The sequence below is a fragment of the Anser cygnoides genome, chromosome 7, assembly GCF_040182565.1.
Source record: "Anser cygnoides isolate HZ-2024a breed goose chromosome 7, Taihu_goose_T2T_genome, whole genome shotgun sequence".
Lineage (NCBI taxonomy): Eukaryota > Metazoa > Chordata > Aves > Anseriformes > Anatidae > Anser > Anser cygnoides.
Window position 1 is genome coordinate 36,210,513 of NC_089879.1, and position 21,719 is coordinate 36,232,231.

The 21,719-nt window shown below is 36.3% G+C and overlaps 1 protein-coding gene across 5 annotated transcripts in view; it reads right to left on the reverse strand.

The window, feature by feature from the left end:
- LRMDA (leucine rich melanocyte differentiation associated) overlaps window positions 1-21,719 on the reverse strand; it is a 712,994-nt gene that overhangs the window by 515,779 nt on the left and 175,496 nt on the right. The window lies entirely within an intron of this gene.

Consider the following 21,719-nt stretch of genomic DNA (forward strand, 5'->3'; position numbering starts at 1 on the left):
TGGAATCAATTTTTTTCTCATGCTTACCTAAGATGCATTAAGATGATCTTTAAATCAGCTCTGCCCTAATATATCCATTATCTGCTATCCCAACCCTCTTTTCACCCTTCTCTCTGTGAAGAAGACTAACAAACTCTTCCATTTTAGTCTCAATGCACAAACATGATCTCATTTCAAATATTTCAAGGACTTGCAGACCAAAAAAAATGATGCACTTTATCTTTTTTTTTTCAGGAAAAATATGTACAAAGAACTGCAGTTATGGCTTTTGAATCCATCCTGATCATCCATACTAGCTGGTATTAATAGGCTACATGTTTCTTGTGGATTTAGGTGTCAAGATTGCATTGCACTGAACCTGCATGAACTTCACAAGCCCCACTTTTAAAATACATTAGCATTTTCTTCATCACCCAAAATAAAAGCAACCTCTGATCCACTCTAGAACCTGTTTATCTCTGTTATTTACCAATTCTGTATTCACAGATACAGATTTCTCAACTCTCCTACCATCTTCGGTTGTGATGATACACAAAGTATAAAAGGAAGTCATGACATAAAAACAGAGACTAAACATCTTCATTTAAAATTGCAATAGAAGTTTTTACACGTGTCAAAAGAAATTGTATTTTGGAAGGACACATTTATTCTTAGATTTTTGGGTGCCTACATCAGCATGGTCCTTGCCAAAAGTTTGGTTATTAAAAGTGCTCTAAAAAATAAAGTTCTTCTACACTGTTTCAGGTGGTTGGAACCTCAGTGAAATCATCACTTTTGGAAATCACGTACTCCCCAATCTCCAAACATTGATCATGACAGCCACAGTCTTACATTATGCCATATCCAGCCCTGACATCTTTTAACATGGAGAATGAGTTTATCTGATAAAAAGATAAGCGGGTGAAAAAAATGAACAGAGGTTGTAGAATATGCAAGTATGTAAGAATATCTTTTCCACTTGTGGAAGAAGCAGAAAAGCATCCTGATCAGAAACAAGAGTCAGAACTCAAAGCAGTCACTTTGGTTAACATTCATTAACACTGCAACGAGTGGCAAGCCCACTGAGCGTTTGAGCAAGTGGACATCAAACATGTTTTAACTTTAAACAGAATCTCTTGGAAAGATAAAAGGCCATTGCATAAAAACACGACTGCTTTTAGACCACCTAATCAGAATGATTAAAAAGAATATCCAGGGAGTAAAAGGAGATGGCGAAGCATCCATATACTACTAAGACTCCCTTACTAGAGCACCAGTACATGTCCTAGAGACAGGTTACAGGGTAACAAGCAATACGTAACTTAGATTTAATAGATTTTCTTCTGAATTGTAGAAAATATAATGGGCCCAACACTCATTTTGATTGTCATGGCAACATTGGATGATATCGTCATCTTATAGCAAGCACAGCTTGCAACAATAAATAGTGGTTACTGTCAGACAACCTATATTCTGATACTTGCTGTTCATCATAGTTTTATTTTCCCATGCAAAGAGCAACAAAGTTACGGTCTATATTTGGTGTAGTTTGATAACACTGATGGAAAAATGTGCAATTCAATTAGCAGTTAGACAAGTATCTGTCATAGATAATAGCTTCTTAGGTCAGGGAATCTGCATACTGATCAATGTGAAGCCATGTGCAATTGCTTATACCAATCATAAATCACTTTCTATTGATTGGCATTCCAAATCCTTGAAATAATTAGAAGCTATAGAAAGGGTCACGATATAATGCTGTGCATGTCCACAAGTCCTCTTATTTTCAGGGCCTTTCTGTATTCTGTTGCATTCAAGTTTGGGAGGCGAGCGCTGGGAGTGTATTTTTTTTTTTATTTTTATCTTTTCTCTATGAAAATTAAGCGTGCAACAGCCACCTGATAAATCCTCATGCTAGAGGTTAAAATGGGAATTTGCCATGCCTGGATTTGATTCCTGTGTGCAAATGCAGACTTGCCTCTTGCCTACATGCTGCTTATAATCTGATTTATGCACCAATTTATTTTATACATTAGGCACACTGTATGCAGCCTGACTGATGCATAAAAATTTCATGCAAAAAGGACTTACTTGCACACAACTGCTTTTCAGTTATTATTACCTCTTCTGGTTAGCATCATAAGAGGAGGTAGGACAAATGACTTGAAACAGTGCACACTTTTTGCCCACTATACAAACATTTTGATCAGTGCCTATTTCACTTTCAGCAGACTCTTGAATAGCTTAACAGCTTTATCTTTAAACAGATCAGATTTTTAAGTTTTTAAGCCCTCTGTGATGACAGCCCCCTACCACTCCCACACACAAATTTTCAAATGTTCACATAGCAGACAGGGAAGTTATTCAGCACTGTACCTCAAATAAATTAAAAGAAGATAGTAATAAAGGGTACTGTTGCTAATTTTCTGATTATTTTCATACATACACGCTTCCTGACTTATTATAAATCACGCTGAAGATATGTTTTTGCACAGCTTTTATTTAGGAAAAATCAGCAAGAAATGCATCTTTCTATATTTTCCATTTATTAGAAGTCTCCTTTCATCCAAGAAATATGAGACCTGAAATAAATTGTACCATCCTGCTTTTTTTTTTTTATTCAAATCCTTGCCAGTGCTAGGCAGTATGCTAATGAAAACAGGTTGATAAATGACTCCCTGATATTTTCCAGACATTTTTCTCTCAGAAGTGCTCTAAACTGATGTAGCTCAAAGAGAATAAGGCGCATTAAGTCATTATATCAATTTTTGTTACCCAGATACTTCAGTCCCAGTTAAGAGCTGACAGCCAATATAAAACAAGGCAAGGGCATCATACGACTCCATCGATCAAACCTTGTCGTAGATAGATTGCCTATTACACAAATAGAACCAGCAGATTCAGTTTGTAGTTTTATGCTCTCCAATTAAAGGATAACAGGGTACTTTCCCATAAATCTGCTAATTGCAACTGAATTAATTTAACAAATTTTGCCAAGCACAGAAAAAAGTGATTGGTTAAGCTAATATAAACTAGCACAGGTTGTCACAAAGTGAGTTCCATAACAGGCTTTTGCTATACCATGGCTGGGCAAGGTGTCACAAGCATTTAACTCCATGGTGCTTCTTTGGCAACAGACAGCTGACAACCATAAAACATTGCACAAATAGGAGATAATTTATTTGCTGTACTTCCCACCTTTCCCCACTACCCCCACCCCCCGCCCCTGAAGCATGGAATAACTCGCTCTTTGCGCCTAATTAATGTTTCTCTCTAAGCGTGCTGTTTTTGTGAATCAGTATTATAAGAGGAAAAGCACTAGATCACAAAAAGTGCTCCCACATGGGCACTCAGCAAACAATGGCAGTGATCTGCAAAAAAACAGAAAATCAGCCTATAGCATTGCTGAGAGAAGCAGCTGTAGTACTTATTAAACTGCACAATAATGCAGCATACCATGCTTTGGGTATTATTCTAATGAGCTTAGATATTCATATGGAAATAGGCAGACTGACAGAATGGTAGATAATTCAGATCTATAAGGAAAAAGCAATCACAAGAGATCTCTAACTGTAACTTACAAAAGTAAATTATGACTGCAATCACCCTTACAGTGATACATTATTGTGATTAAAACCTGTCTTTATATTAAAAATAAATAAATAAAATACATGTCTCCTAATTAATTTAAGGAAATTTATATACAAGCCCAAGAGATATTTTAGGAGTATGCTTGTTATAGGCACAGAAAAATGATTTTTGTGACTGGCAAATTTTGCACTAAAGCAGCATATGGCTGTATGTGTCTATATAAATAAACTAAAAAGCTAGTCATGATTAATATGAAGACACAACAGAGATAATCCTTATTTGACACACTGGAATTTAAGATGGTGAGTACTACTAATATTATGAAGAGTCAAGCATATGAAATGCAAGTTGGATGCAACAATGGTAAGCTTTCTATACAGTTGGCAGCTGCAATCTAAATGAACTAAGAGGAATATTTAATTCAGTTTATTTTGGTTTGACTTTTTTCTTTGTTCTGTCCACTTCTTTTTGCGTGGCGCTCATATTCAGTACTAACAAAATTATACAAAAGGAAAATAAACAAACAAAAAACATGATGTCAAAATTCTACACATTGCATTCACCTTACAAATCCCCAGACAATTTCCTGACATGATTAAAAGCAACCTTTAAAAACAAAAGACACCCGTAGAAGTGCAACGGCACCTTTCCCTAGAATGGTTTGGAAAACATCTGCTTCCATCCTGGTGGACTTGCTAAAAAAATTTCCAATTTCGGCCATCCACATGTGTTGTATTGTGTAGCACAGGGTTGTTTTACCTGGAAGGAACATACAAAAAAAGCCCTCCCAACTTCAAATAGAGGAAGAACTGCAGCTACTCTAAAAAGTAAGGTGTAAGTAAGGTGTTCCCACACGGGTGAGAAAAGGAAAAAAAAAAAAAAAAAAAAACCAGCCAGCAAACCTACCAAAAAACAAATACCACAAAAACCCCACCACAAAACAACAACTGAACTGGATTTCTAAAATTCACAGCAAATTTCACACTTTCTCTGAAAGGAGAATAAAAGCCACTTGGGAAACAAAAACCCCCCAAAACATAATCCACCCACTTGTTCTAAATTATCATAATCAGCAACTACTTCATGCAATCATTTTTAGCATGGAAAATTTCTGAAAATGAATTGTTCTACCCCACTATCATCTGCGGGGGTTATGTTGTTTATTTATATTTCCTATGAAATGAAATATTTTTGTTGGTTTATGTCTTTAGAGGCCTGTGGTATGAAACTGTGTGTATTCTTACTGAATCAAATACAGAATACAGTAATGTAATGTAATACAGTTATCCAAAGAGATATTTTGTTTACTTCCACAGTGACTTTGCAACAGAGGTGTTCCATTTTTGACCCATTTTTCCAAACAAATTATGCAGAACAAGGCTTCATTCTTTTAGCTTAGAAATTTTGCCCAGCATGACTTTCACTGCAACAAAGGTATAGAATGTATGGCCATTGTTCTTGTTCACACTTCTGGAAGCAGAGATATACATGATGTTGTTTTTATTTGCACTGACAGCCTGAATGACATGCATTATTACACTGTGGAAAAACTTCATTACAATGCAGGAAGCTACTTGGACAATGCAACAGGTATTAATGGTCCCTGTGTTTATGTAGTCCTTAATTTCTATTGAAAGCTGAAACTTTTCACCTTCACATCAGTAACATTCATAAAAACAGCTGCAAAACTCAAAATAGAAATAAGGTGTCAAATGACAAATCTATTTCATCCTGTTTCTCAAGCAAGAATTCAATGTGTTCCTATGACTGCTCCTGTTTTTATAGCACACTAAGAAAATACCCCATCATCAACTGTGTATCTTTTGCTCAGAAGGCACGATATTCTGGATCAAACTTTTGACCAACAACCAAGAAAGCAGGAGCCTACACTACAACTGTCAGTTAACACAAGACCTGATATGCATTAACCTAAGGAATATTTTCAGCTATGTTATATTCTGCTAGGAAACCTAACAGAACTCAGACAATACTCTGCCCATGCAGAGAAGCCACAGATTATGTTGCTTCCGTTAGACTAACATGTTCTCTACTTCTGATTCAGTAAGCAACTGATGTTCATGAAAAATTCAATTTCACTAGCATTTCCTATCATGTACCTCAACCTAGTCCCCAAAACTTTCTTATAGTACACTTACTTCAAGGGCAGTCACGAGACCACCTTCAAGACCAGAATATTCCTTAATCACAGGAAGATCTGTGGCCTCAGGACTCTATGCAAATTTAAAATGGCACCATACATGTCAAAAAATAAAATAAAAAAATCAAGATTATAGACACGGACACTTCTTTAAAGGCTGAAAGTGCTAAAATAGATGATAGAGAAGGAAGTAGACAGTTCTAGTGGACAACAGTGTTCCTTCAGAACAGCATGGGTTTTGCTTGCGAGTGTGAAGTATGGTAGTTGGAGGCACGTGAAGCTTCAAAGGCACCTATTTGCCAGGCTCTGGCAAACTACTTTTGCAGTTATTTTGAATCAAACACTAAATTAGACAGAAGTGACCATATTATAATATCACATGCCAATTTTCTTGTTTCATTGTTTTCCACCTTGGTCTTCCTCCTCTGCATCAGAATGCAGAGGGCCATCCAGAAGGCATCTCTGATGTCCCACAGCAGATATCCAGGACAACAGCAGCACAGACTGCATTTGATCCTATTTTTGTCATCCACCTTCTCCATTTTAGAATTGCTTTGTCATAATTAGTGAAAACTACTACTACACCCCTCAGCGAGTTAGTCACTATTTGACTCTACAGGATAAATTTAATTGCAGGCTGTTGAGAATAAAATACCAACAAAATAGAGAAGAGTTGAAGATAAGCTGCCACTTGACAAGAATTCTTGAGACAATGAAAGAACAAAAAGGCCTGAGACAAGGTATCAAAAGAACTCTGACAAGTGTACAAAGACAAAAAGAGGGGAATAGCAGTTGTTCTGGAGAAAGAGTTGAGATGTCCAAAATTCTTCAGCCTAGGTTGACAGTGAGCTAGAATGTCACACTGGTTCTTGTAGAGAATTATTCCTGCAGAGCAAAGTCAGTCTGGGAGGTTTCACCTCCAGCTTTAAATGCGAGGAGGAAACAGGAAAAGCTGCCAAGCCACATCACTGAAGGTGCTGCTACCTCTATGATTATTAGAAAATTAAGTTAAATTGAAGCAACAACCTTTACCCAAAAAGCTTGCAGGAATTTCAGAGACTATAAGAAAACAAGGAATTAATCTGAAGAAAAAAAATAATGAAATAAAGCCATAAAACTCAAGAATGAAAAGCTAAGTGAGAGAACTGCTACCTACAACAGTTGTTAAAACATACTGCTTATGACTCTGGAACACCCCAAGACACCAAAACCTCAGACAGAGGTCTAGTGGAAGATACAACTATTCCGTATCTTAAAAAAGGACAAGACAATTGCCATTAACACATTGAATACAATCAACAGAGTAGGTCTGCAATAGGGAGGATCCATTAAAAACCTCTTCCCTTCTTCTGACTTCTAAAAATAATAGCAATTCATTTTTTCACAGTCAGTTTCTGCCAGCTAATTATATTTTTTTCCTGTTCACTTGTGCAGAATTTGTTCACGAATATTCCTATGTACACAGACATTGCAAAAACACTTATCTTCAGGTGAATCCCATTCAAAGAATTCCAACCCTAGCTCCTGATATCACTCAGTTACTTTCATACTCACAATACCAAAGAAGGCTTTGCCAGCATGCCAAAGAGAAAGCAAGTGTCTGGAGAGTAAACCCAGGATTTGTCTTAACACCCTTGGATGTCAGGACAAAAGAACTCACGTGCATCATGGAGGGCTAAGGGACTCTCCCATTATAAAAACCAACTAGCAAACATGAAAGGTTTTACATCTTCTAGCAAGAAAAATATATGGGCTTTAGAAATGCTTTCATGTAGATTCGTCTGTAGCCTCTAGCAAAAGTGTCTAAGGATTTCTTTATATTTATTGGTATCATTATATGCACAGTAATGATCCCAGAAGTAGGGCAGGGCTGAACTAGTTTTTAGGTCTGGCTAGATAAGCATGCATTATTTCGGACTCTAGGAGACTATAACGAATGAAATTAAAATGACTGGCCTAACTAGCAGAAGGAAAAAAAAAAGGAAAGAAAAAACTAATAAAACTAAGGCATAAGGCAAACAGTTATATTTAAAAATACAATAAAACACTAAATGTGACTGGAAGGGAGATATGAAGTGTAAAGATTTCACAAATTATACTTTAGATCTACTTCGGAGATAAAATATCAATGGCAATCACCCCATGTAAATGTTTTCTAGGTTTCAGACCATTATTTACTAGTTACAGACAAAAATCTCATTAACTAAAATTAAATATATATAAACTGCATTTAGTCTCTGAGTAAGCACTATTTCAGCAAAACAAGACATCTTTTAGCATCTTTGCTTGCTCAGCAACTTTAGCTTTAAAAACAAAAAAAACATTATTGGGACTAAGAATGGTAAAGACCATTCTGAGCAGTTCCTTGATTTCACTGGGGTGTGACAACCACAACATGGAAGTCTGGCCAAAAGCGTAATACAGTTGATTTTAATTCTTTTACTTTTCCAAGTAGTTTAAATCCTTAAAATGTAAGATTTCAAACTGTACAGCCAAGCAAAACAGTTGTTGCATTATGTTGCCTTTTTTTTTTTTTTTTTTTACATTTTTTTTTTCTTCTTGGTGAAATTCAGATCCATTTTGAATTGGTAAAAACAAACAAGCAAACTAACTTTTTTTCAGAACTTGTACAGTTCTTAAGAAAAATATACTATTCTTTGACTGCTGAGAGGCAGCTTGGCAACACAATTCAGAAACTAGGAACTAGGCAGGATTTCAAATTACTAGGAAAGCCCATGACTGTCTGAATTTCTTCACATACAGTGAAGACTGTTACTTTCCCCACATTTTAAGTGTCATTCAGAGTATGCAACACTCTGGGGAAAGGTACAGGAAACTGCTAAAAAACATACTCCATGCCCCCTAAAACTTTACCTTGACCTTGATTGGGATCAGCAAGTATAGTCCTAAAAAGATACATCTTTTAACAGCAAAGATAGCAGGAATTCAACAAATTTCTTCCACATTTCCTCATCAACATACTTTATAACCCTGCCTTAGAACTAACACTTCAAATAACAAGAGGCCAGCTCAGATATTTGGCATTTATTGTAAACATTTCTCTGAGGCACCATCTCTTTTTAATTGATGCACTCTTCAAAGTAAAAACAAATATTTCATAATGCCTACTAAAAATTCAGAGCAGCCTCTTAACAATCATATTTCAAGCATATACTAGTTTGTCTGCATTTTGATCAAGGAGTAAATGCAGAGAGCTAAAACCTCTACTCCATTTAAGTTTTTTCCTCTTAATATAAACCTGTAAGGTATTAATTCCCACACCTTTCTTCTCAGAGTTTCAGATGCCCACTTCAAAAAGAAAACCCTAACAAATTTATTCAAACACCTTACAGGAGGCCTTGGTTCTGAGGCCTACTTTACTTGTTTGTTCCTATCACATAGTCCCAGCATGGAAATCTAGAGTACAAAATCTCCTCCTCCAGATAGCAATAACCAATAAACACAATTTTAGAGACCCATGATATTGTTTAAACAATTTTTCCACTCCACAACAACTGAAATTTTTCAAAACCAGGTATGTTCTGTTATGGAAAAGAGTGATTTGTATAGCCATGCATGTAAGTCTTCTGAACACCAAGTTTTTCAAAGCACATTGTTCATTTGTCCTCGATTTGGATTTCGAAAAAGACAATATTGTCCTCATCTCAGCCAGCTTTACTGAAGGCCAAAAAGAAGCCTTTGGCCCAGTGGGCCTATGGAGAAGACATTTTACGTTGCTACAAGTATGCCTCACAAGCTATCCACATCTGCATACCTACAAAAAGAGGTATGTATGCTGTTCACTGTGCTTACGGCTGCTCCAGTCTGCTTTAAAACAACAAAATAGGAATAAGATGAAGTTCTGTAGTGATGCAGGAATTATAATGACCACATTTTTGAAGTCTTTCACCCTCATCCCCAAGGTACAATAGCTTGACTGGCTGAGGTAGTCTTTTTTATAACCTTTCTATTCAGAGAAAAGTGTTTTAAATTTCAAAATTCATTCTGCTGCAGCTTGAAAGAGCCTCATTCATTTCTGTTTTGTTTTCCATGGGAAAAAAATATAAAGTAACAGTTTCTGATGCCCTGGTACTTCAAACTGGAAGTGACAGGAGACCTATTAGCTTATACAGAGAGGAGAGAGCCATCTCTTCCCAATCCATCACCAAACACCTCCAAAGAAGGTGATAAGGTTCCTAAGAACGGATACTGGTAACTCTGGGAATGAAGGAAGGTGGGGACTGACAGTATCCACCCAGCTGACAAACAGTGACAAAAGTCTTCAGTAAAGTGGTCTAAAAGTACAAAGGAAGCACAACCTGCACAAGGAAAGCTATTGACTGATAGATCCCAGATGTGCTTCATGTTAAAAGCTGTAGCCCTGTAAGGTATGTCCCTGGTGTCTTGCCTCCTCTTTGTCACATCTGAATCAACTGCCTGCTGGCTAAGAATGAGATTTATTTCAGCTTTCCATTTTAATATAATTTTGATAAACAAAGATGTTCTTGAGGGAGGTGCACATATGCTTCAGCTCTCAAGCTGCTCACCCAAGAATTGAAACATGCAAAATTGCCAGTCCTTATTAAGGTCCTTACCACTGTATTTATAATGTGTTATGCAGCCAGAATAATCCATTACATCTTTTTACATTATGACCTTACCAGTAGCCTACCCAGGACAAATATGCACAAAGACTGACAAGAGACTGCATGAGGACTATTTCTGACAGAAGGCTGAGTTCAACATTTATTCATCTTTAATTTGACTGTACAGTATTACCAAGACTACTGTAGCACACAATGTTCTTGTAAGGTTATGAACTGGTTTGCATCTTTCCACTGCTAGAATTTAATACTGTACTAAGTGTGATATATCTCATCCATTATTAATCCCATCCAGTTCTGCAGCAAGTTTCTATAAAACCAATGTTGAAATACTACACTCTTAAGGCTCCTGCCAAATCTGTAAGATGTAATATTAATATGGTTATGTTCCAGATAGGTGCATTTAACCCACACTAAACAATCTGCATGTTCTGCTTGCGTATTCCTGGGGAATATTTATCCTACTGCTACAGCCTAGGAAATGGTACTTCAGTGAAGTTTATGACAGTATTACAAATACTGCTCAACACAAAGTAAAGTTACAGATAAAGTCTAAATAGGCCTATTATTGTTTTCAGATAGAGCTAAATAAGCCATGTGATTTTTCTGGACTACAGAAAGCTCTCATTCAAGAACAAGAAAAAACACTGGTCTGAAATGCAACAAATCCTATTATTTATAGATAGTTAGGATCACTTACTGCAGTGATCTGGCATTCAGAATTGTGTGACATGCCTACTTTCAGTGAAGTAAAGCAGACAAAGCCTTACAGCATAGGTCCATCCCTTGAAAATTCTTACGCATTATATTTTTTTATAAAGCAAACATTCTTTTCAGTTGAAGAGAGAAATCTCTATTCCAGCTTCTGTTATTTCCATCATTATCTCCACTTCAGAGACTTCTCTACCAATAAAAATTACTCCCTGCCATATGTCTGTAATACTGAAAGAAAATATCTTTAAATAAAACATAACAAGCAATATTCTATTTAAGACTTGGTTCTCTATAATACTGCTGTAAACCTTCCTCTGTTCTCTGAGAGGTCAATGGGTGTTTCACCATCAGCTCCAGGTAGAACAGATTTAGCTCAGTACTTGAAGCAGGCCAGTGTCCAATGTAATCACAAAAATTTAGTTTTTTACTCAACACTCTTGGTTTTGCTCTCCTCAGCATGTGAAGTACTGCATAAACACACATACATAGCCCCTGCTTTGGTGGTCCTACAAGAGAAACTGTATTGCTTAACTCAAGTTCCAGCCCACGTAAGCATAAATAATTTACAGAGAAGGGCTTGCACCTACAAAAAAAAAAAAAAAAAGAAAACCTACAAAAAACTTGACTTAAAGGAAAATTGAAAAAAGATCAAGACATGAATACTACTTGTCACACTTCCAAAATTTTCTGAAGTTAAAAAGAAGTAGTATTTAAAGAATATCACACTCTTAAATCAGTTACTCTCTTGCAAACCTTGTGTTTTGTTTCACTTCCTCTACTTTGATTTGAGTAACACCAAACTGCCCTTAACATGGCTTGTTCCAAACACTAATAGGCCAAATGCTGGTGGGATTCCCAAGAGTAAGACAACAGTACCAAAACATAGAATGTTAACACGTTGAAAACTTATAATTCATCTTTGATACATTTACAGAAATTTGAAAGTCTGGCTATCATTAGCAATACATTGAACACACTAAAATATGAAAATATCATACTACAGAATGTTCCATTTCTGACAGCAATTTAAACAGACAATTGTAAGAAATATTCAATTGTGTAATTAAGCTATCTGGATAAAAGGCAACAAGTTTGTTCTTTTCCATTTTTTTTCCCCCTACTCTCCCCCTCCTGCCAACGGGAGACACTTTTTGCAGACACTCTTAGTGTAATACTCTAAAGATCCACTGAAATTTTTTTAAATTGTGCTTTGTACTTATGCATAGCACAAAAAAGTACAGCAACATTACTGAATAAGTTACTTGATGGAAAAAAAGGTGGTTTTGGTTTGGTTTGTTTTTTTTTTTCCATTCAGTAGTTCTGTTTGTTCTCTTCCCAGTCTTAATTTGACCTAAACCTTTGAAAAAGAAAAGTACAAGTACATTCTGAATACATCTATATTGCAATCAGTCAATGGATAAACCGCTCTTAACTAGGTAGGAAGTAGGTAGGTGCAGTGCTACTGTATCAGCACTGTTCCACTCAGCAGCTTCTGCTGTGACCTACAAACACCTACATTCTCTGCTGGCAGCCTTAAAGACTCAGCTGGGCAATGGCTATCTGTTAAAGAAGGATTAATGTACAGATCTTCAACCCCACATCTAACTGAAATAAGAAGTGAAAATGAAGGAAAAACTAGACTATCCAACATGATAGAAGTAATAAAAAGGGAACATATTTCTCATCTGTTAACCTTGAATATCTGCTAGCTCAAGATTTTCACATTCTTCATGTATCTTTTCACTGTTCATTCCTTAATAACCACTCAAAAATCAGCTGCACATTAAAGAAATGCAATATAAATTTGACTGGACTCACTACATCTGAGATATCCTCCAATACAGCATAAAGCTAATTTAGCTGTCACTTACTGTAAGTAAAATGACAAATATCTGTAATATCTGTCAAGATACGAAAGCTTTAAAAAGAGTTATGCAGCTGTCAACATTTTGATGACTTTAACAAGAGGAAAATAAACGAAGAAGAGAAAATAGACAGCATGTCTGTTGTGTATCCAGTTGCCAAAGTCTTCCATTACTTATATTAATAAAAATAAAATTACTTCATAAAAATAAGATAAACAACAAAGACTTCTGGAATAAACTGATACAGGTAAACATATTAGTACTGGTGGAAGACAGTTGTAGGAAACACTGCTAAAAATGGAACATAGATCTCTTCAGTAACTCAATAATTATCATATCCAGCATTTATTTAATTAGAACTACTATTTAAGCACCAACAACACAGGAAACCTTAGAAAACACAACTGAAGTGACTGATCAAATACTTGGCCTCCTATTTCTTGACATGATGTTGTTGGTTTTTTTCTATATTTGATTTTGCCTTTTTTTTTTTTAAATGTTTGTTTAATTTAACATTTGTTTAATGTTTTTTTTTTAAATGTTTAGTGATTCAACAATACCTTAAATCATTTCAGCTCCTGAAGTATCCTATTACATATTTTTTGCAAAGACGCATCTTAAGGGTTGTCTGTAAAGACTTTTTGACTGAAGCAGTCCTTAACTTTTCTTGCACACATATTGTCAGTCTATTTTTATTTATCTGTCAGTTTACAGGTGTTGACAAAAGTTTATGCCTCCCCCCCCCCCCCAAGAAAAACAGAGCGTGTTTACAATTTTAGCACAACTTATCCTATTTTACAGCTGGTTTTAAAACATAAAACATTCTGCTCCAAAGGAAAATGTCAAATACAAGATTTTAACACACAGAGAGAACTAATTACATGACATTAAAATAGAGATAAAATATTATAAATTAATAATTTTATATTTTCTGTCGTATCCCAGTAAAGCCTGAATATGAACAACATATATATAAGAGGTAAATAATGGTCAAAATTGTGATCTGATTGCTTGTATGGGTACTCACTTTTAACTCATCCCAAGTGTGGAGTTTTATAGCTGTGAGTCTTTGCCTCTAAAAAATATATTAGACTTTAAATATAAGAATTACCTAGAGAAAGGAGTACAGTTTTATCTTCTTCCATCCCTCCCAAGAGATCTCCTGCTACTAAACACCTTCCACATAAACCTGCCACTCTCATTTTTCTAACCTGTTCCTATTTAGACAGAAAATAGTCATATCAATCTACCATTTCTGTCATGGAAAAAACTATGTATGGGAATGCTAACGACTTATTGCAATCATGCATTTTTTAAGAGTAAAGTCTTTTAGCTCTACGCTGCATATGCGACTGTGGGATCCTGACCTAGGATACAGGACCTTAAGTTCTATGTCAAAACAATGAAAATATGGCTGCCATATATCTTACCACAGCAGAAAGCAAAATAAAATTCCTTTTATTCACTTTGAAAAAATACTCCACATTCTGAAAAATCTGATTATAGCAAATATGAACACTAGAAGAAAAGTTTTCTCCACGGACCTTTTGTACACTGAACTCCATCCATACCACCAAGAGTTAAATCCATTTGGGGGAATAGGAATGCAAATCCAATCTTTCACTAATAATTTTAATAGTGACAGAATCTTACACAAGCAGTCAAAAAGAGATACCTTAAAGCTATTGAAAATGAAAAAAAAAAAGGAAAAAAAAGAAAACTGTACATACAAAAACAGCATTTTGATTTTGCCCCCCATTTTAGCCCCACTCTAGCAAGCAGATTTTACAAAGCAAGAATTTATGGGTGACAGAAAAGAAGCAGTCAGCCTGCTTCTCATCAAATCTCAAGGTGAACCACCAGAATAAGACATAGTTTTTCTGAGGTATTAAATCAAAAAATGAGCTCCTGCAAGAAACAATAAAGGAGATAATATAAAAGAGCCTAGAAAGAAGTGAGAAGAATACATTATATCTTGTGATTAATACCAGTATATTTGTAAAACAGACTTCCTGCAATTGCAGGAGGCCGAAGTTAAAGTACATTGATGCAGTGCACAAACTTTTCTAAATAGTTATTTCAATTGGTGAAGACTGAGTTTTTAACTCACACCTCATTCCTGCCCACCAAAAACATACAAATTTTAAGTATTACAGATAAGCGGTTGCAAACACCTACACATACAACTCTTATTTCATTTGAGGGCAACACTTGAGTTGAACCTTCCCCACATCCAACACTATTTGTGGTTTTGCGGCAGCTATTTAAAGGGCTTCCTACCTACTGAAACTAAACCTGTAAAGCACTTAGGTTCGTTTCCTCACAAAGAGTGCTATAATTAATACTTAGTGCTTTTAGTGTGTGTTTTTTTTTAGTGTGTGAGTACATGCATGCATGTGTCAGTGCCATCTTAGACAGCTGATGCTTTGGTTAACATCTTTTAAAGATTCTTGCAATACGTTAAAAAATACAAATGTATAATCTTTGGGATTTTTAAGCATGCATCTGCTTTACATGATTCTTTCTCAGGAACATGATTTCTCTCAGATTTTGAGATTTCCTTAAAACATCATCTGATTGTGAAATATTTAATAGCCATCTAGAAGCAGGAAACAAATTTCCAGGTGTGATCCAACCAGTTCTTACAGTAAGCATGATCAGGTTTGCTTGAAACTTCAGTGAGGGTCATAAGCAATACGAAAATGAAGGAATTAAGAAACCACGTAGGTTGCCATATACTGTCAACAATAGAAAACAATTGAAAAGAACATTGGAGTGGCTCTAAGAAAAAGTAACCTTGCAGTCATCTGTGATCCTTAAAGAATATATTAAGCACTAACATAAATAAAAAGTACTGACACTACAACAGAAGTATTTATGTGTTATGGTGATGAGGTATACATGACTAGGCTGATAAGATTTTACCCTACTATTAATAATAAGGTGGCTGCATTTTATCCGTAACATGTTATGAACAGATTCACAGATTCACAGATTTCTCTAGGTTGGAAGAGACCTCAAGATCATCGAGTCCAACCTCCGACCTAACACTAAGTACTCCACTAAACCATATCCCTAAGCTCTACATCTAAACGTCTTTTAAAGACCTCCAGGGATGGTGACTCCACCACCTCCCTGGGCAGCCCGTTCCAATGCTTAATAACCCTTTCGGTAAAGAAGTACTTCCTAACATCCAACCTAAAACTCCCCTGTCGCAACTTTAGCCCATTCCCCCTCGTCCTGTCACTAGGCACGTGGGAGAATAGACCAACCCCCACCTCTCTACAGCCTCCTTTCAGGTAACTGTAGAGAGCGATGAGGTCGCCCCTGAGCCTCCTCTTCTCCAGGCTGAACAAGCCCAGCTCCCTCAGCCGCTCCTCGTAAGACTTGTTCTCCAGACCCCTCACCAGCTTGGTCGCCCTTCTCTGGACTCGCTCGAGCACGTCCATGTCCTTCCTGTAGCGAGGGGCCCAAAACTGAACACAGTACTCGAGGTGCGGCCTCACCAGAGCCGAGTACAGGGGCACAATCACTTCCCTCGACCTGCTGGCCACACTGCTTCTTATACAGGCCAGGATGCCGTTGGCCTTCTTGGCCACCTGAGCACACTGCTGGCTCATATTCAGCCGACTATCCACCAATACTCCCAGGTCCTTCTCGGCCAGGCAGCTTTCCAGCCACTCATCTCCCAGCCTGTAGCTCTGCTTGGGGTTGTTGCAGCCCAGGTGCAGGACCCGGCACTTGGCCTTGTTGAACTTCATGCAGTTGACCTCAGCCCATCGCTCCAGCCTATCCAGATCCTCCTGCAGAGCCTTCCTGCCCTCGAGCAGATCGACACACGTACTTAGCTTGGTGTCATCTGCAAACTTACTGAGGGTGCACTGGACGCCCTCATCCAGATCATCGATAAAGATATTAAAGAGGACCGGCCCCAGTACCGAGCCCTGGGGGACTCCACTAGTGACCGGCCTCCAACCAGATTTGACTCCATTCACCACAACTCTCTGGGCCCGGCCATCCAGCCAGTTTCTAACCCAGCGAAGCGTACGCCAGAACAACATATATGAGAGGGTTTCTAGATGAAAAGACATACTTAGTCATTAGTTTATGTGGTTTTGGACAGAGGGAGATTCCCACGAGACAAGGTTTTGTGGCTACTCTGTTTAAATGTGTTTATCCATTCTAAAAGACTAATGGTCACATCACATCATTTGGCTCAAAAACAAAGGAATAAAGCAAAACTGAAATCAACTGTAAAAAGGGCAGGGTAAATCTCTAATGTAGCTACTTAAGATAGCAATAACATTTTACAAACAGATTTGCACGTAATTTTTCTCAACAATGATGATTCCTGTTTCACTTGCACAGAAAAGCCAATAGAAATAGTGAACCAATTATGTGCTTTTAAACTAGGAACAAAAACACTAAAAAAGACAATTTGATTTTTTTTGGTACTGTCTGTCTTGCCAAGAACAGAAGTTACTTGCCTTCTATTATTAGCAATTTATAGTATTTAAACATTTTTTAGATTTATAAATTTGATATTTTAAATGATATAAACAGATGAACTATTGTATACAACTTAACCCCATTAAAAGTATAGAGTAATTTGACCTCATTAGCCCAGCATAAACATGATGAGAAACTGCAGTTCATTTAGCAGATGACATTGGTTACATGTTCTGATACTGTTTGTGGCAAAGTAAATAAATAAATAAATAAATCAACATTAGATGTAAAATTATCTTTTTTATTTATACCTGTCCAAGCTCAAGAAAAAGAAACATGTCTTAGATATCAGAAAATGAAGCCTTCAAACATTGCTACTCCACATTATCACACTCATCTGGTCTTTAGAAACAGGAACAGCTGCGTTTACTGATAAGAAAGCAGGAAGATGTTGTATGTTTTTGCACAGATGTTTGTAAAATCATTCTTTGTTAAGCATATGTCTAAGAAATAAGCCACCTTTAATCTTCTCTAATGGTTAAGTCAAATGAAATAAATGACGGCATAGAATCTTTAAAACGTACAAATAACAAAAATCAGTATTTACATTATACAGAAAAGAATTTTTCTCAACTGCATAACTTCAATTATCAGAAATACTATGAACTGATTAGAGATCAATGAGACTAAATGTCAAGCAAATATTTATTAATACTACTTAGAGGAGTATACTAACACTAAGAGTCTGTACTTCAAAGGGTAAGTATGGGAGAGTCCTTGTAAATCAAAGGTATTACAAACAACTGAATTATAGATAAACAAAACATTAATAGCAATTGTCCCATTACAGTAAAGGTATGTATGATGAATGTTTCATTATTCTTCATCATATAATTCAGCTAAGTAATCATGAAGTTTGCGAAACTGATTTTAACACAATAAGGCAAAAGAATGAACTTCTAAAAGAAAACTCATTTTTTATATTTTATTCCATGTATATATTTTATACACATGAATTCCATATGAACTGACATACATACATACCTGTGGGAAGAGTCCACTACACATACTGTACATACACATAGCCTCACTACACATACCTGTGGGAAGAGTCCACAGATAAGACAGGCAACTGGGGCTTAGTGAATCTGGATCTTAGGATCGTGTGTGTGTGTGTGTGTGTGTGTAGTTTTATTTATTTATTTATTAAATTCAGGTAGATTTCTATAAAGGCAATCATTATTACAAACACTACATCATAAACTGCTAAAACCTATCTGAATAATCCAGGACTAATAGACTCATTAACATAATCACAACTTAAATCTTTCACACCACTAAAAAGTCTTTACAGATTGTTCAAACATTTATGTAAAAACACTCAGTCCCAGAGAAGCTGGATGCCTACCCAGGGTAAAAGTTACTTGCATTAATTTGAGTGACTCAGACAGGGATGGGTCCGTATGGGTCCAAGTTCAGCAGCATACAGAACCTGGAGGTCACCTATTGCTTTGTTTCTGTATAGATAAATTCCAAAAATAAATAAATAAATAAAATAAAAAAAATAATAAAAGTAACACCTGTCTCCCAAAGTCAAGAAGCAGAATTCAGGAGAAGGTAGTACACCATTCCTCAGGGGTTCTACCTCAGGGCAAAGCTGAGAAGGAAGCTGCTGTTGCTTCAGCAGTACCAGAGCCTTATAAAGAGGAAAAGGCAGGTTGTCCCTTACCCAGCACTGACAGCCTGGGAAGTGAACCACTTATTCTAGAATAAGACCTGGCCTGCAAGCAGAAGCCATCATGGAGTATTTCGTATAGTTGCCTACAAGACCAGGGTAGCACTTCAAAGCAGAAAATTGCTTCCTAAGAAGCAAAGAACTAGGTTGGCACAGACAAACAGGAAGCATTACAAAATCACAAGAAAGTAACCCCATTAAGAAGAATTACCACACCCATTAAATAACAGTCAGTACTTAAGAGTCCCTGAAGTCATCTCAGTTACAAAAATTATGTACTTAACTATGTCTTAAATAATGTATTGTATAGAAGGGAAAAGCAGAAAGCATATGGAAAAGTATGCAAAATATAAATATCAAAAGAAGAAATCCAGATTTTTCTTCCAGAAGTTTATGTAACTATATGTTTTCAATCACAAAAAAAAAAAGTTTTTAATAATACCTTACTTGAAGAACCTTGATATGTTCAAAGTTATTTTTCAGAACAGATCAATTCTTGCTACAGAGCAGATACATCAAAATTCTGCAGGTTAAAAGGCAAACTCATCATTTTGTAAACAACTTATTAAAAATATTTTTTTTATCATTATGTGAACTGATACCAAATTTACATGTTTTTATTTATCATTAAGTTCTACCTGAGTTTGTTCCTGTTCTATTACTACTAACAAGAGCTGAAGAAACAGCATCAGTTAAATGCAGGTGGATTGTTCATACTGAAATGGGAGAAGGATCCCATCTGGGTTAATAGCAAATGGAAAGCACTCAACAACCTAAAAATTATTGCTTTCTGTTCCCAGGACAGGCCAGTGATGGGGCAACCGAGTATGTATTGTATATGTCTGTTACACACTTCTGAAGTGTCAGCTACACAAAACAGAATGTGAACTGGTCTTTCTCCTTAGACTCAAAATGTGGCCAGGCTACAGTAATGGCTTCAGATCAAGAAAACTTTCCATCTGTTCATTAAACAATTAGGCTAAAATTCAACTTATGCAACTGACATCATAAAACATAAAAAGCCTTTAATTACTACAATTCTGTAGATATATGTATTAGAGAAGACAGCCTAGAGGTGAAAAGGCTCTGTAACCTATCATTTCCATGCTCTTAATAGTCTGTGGTTGCCATAGACTTTCAGTAAAAACTGAAACTGGTAGTTTCTCCAACTAGTACATATTTTAGAACATCAGGTCAACATTTATTACTGCCAGTATTTTTTATAAAATAATCTAAATATTTTAATATTTAAATACCATTACCAAAACAGCAAACAAAATAAATTTTCTGGAAGAAAACCAAAAGCTTAAGTTTGAGGTTTTTTTTTCTTTAACAGCTCTTATTCCTAAAGGTAAACCTATAAAAGTACAGATAAATACTCAGCACAACAAAGAGAAACCAAACTACAGAAGCAGTGCTATAAAGAAATACCAAAATCACCAATGAAATAACCAGCTTAAAATTTGCACCACTTTTCTGCCTAGTCCCATTTGCCTTCTTCCCATTGTGTGTCATACAATTAACTTTTAACAACATGGTCTTGATTTACACAGTGGATGATAGCAGGCAAGAATTGATATCAACAAATATACCAAAATAGTACCTACTGTCTCCTAATCAACCTTAATATACCTTTAACTGTGCTCACAGAGGCACAATTTAAAGCCAGCAATAGGCAAGGTCATCTCAAATGAAGGATTTCCAGAAAAAATACAGTGAACAAAGGGGCAAGATGAAGCATACAGCTGTCCTTTAGTGCTTTAATTTTTTAAGTAGTTTGTATTCAGCAAAGACTAGTCAGAAAGAATCTTCACTTGTACCAGGCACTTCACAGTTTAACCGAAGTCATTCGTGCTGTCTGCAGACTACAACTGCTCACAGATTTTGCAGAGCCAACAATGCATCAATAGTGAATGATTATATCAATTACCTTCTAGATTAATACGTGTGGGGTTTTTTTAGCTGTATGGTTGGATAGAATAAAACCAAGAACTGATGCCATGGTGCAGTGCAACTGTTAGGCTTTTCCCCATTAAGCTTATTTGACAAGTTACTAAGATATTGTAAATGGGCGGGTAAATGCTAACTACCTACCCAAGATGATGGGTGATGGTGTTTTGCAAGCCATATGGGGGGGGGGGGGGATAATTTCATGTACTGAGATCTTTCACTTCAAAAAGGATTTAAACAAGAGTTGTTTTCTATGAGACTTTTCATCTGAAATAATATAACAATATTAACATGGTAAATAATCTTCTTCCTTCCTGCCCCTTCCTCCCTGTTGCTATTCTTCTATTTCATACAAATACCCTTGGGAGTGAGAAACAGACAATCCAATTTGTTCTGCTTAAGACCAGAAAGAGATCACAAAGTAGGGTAGAATCCCTTCCACTACTTCAGAAAGTTTCACTGCAGTACTTGCACAATCATGGAGGATGAAAATTTTGTTCAGTACAACTGGGAACAAAACCGCAAGAGTCCATTTGTTGTCAGCCATGAGATTAAATGCATATTGGTGAAGCATATGTACTGTATATCAGTAAACTTCATCAACCTATATCATCAGAGTACCTCTAACAAACACAGTACCCCCAACAACATGGAGGCAGGTGGAAGAGACTGAA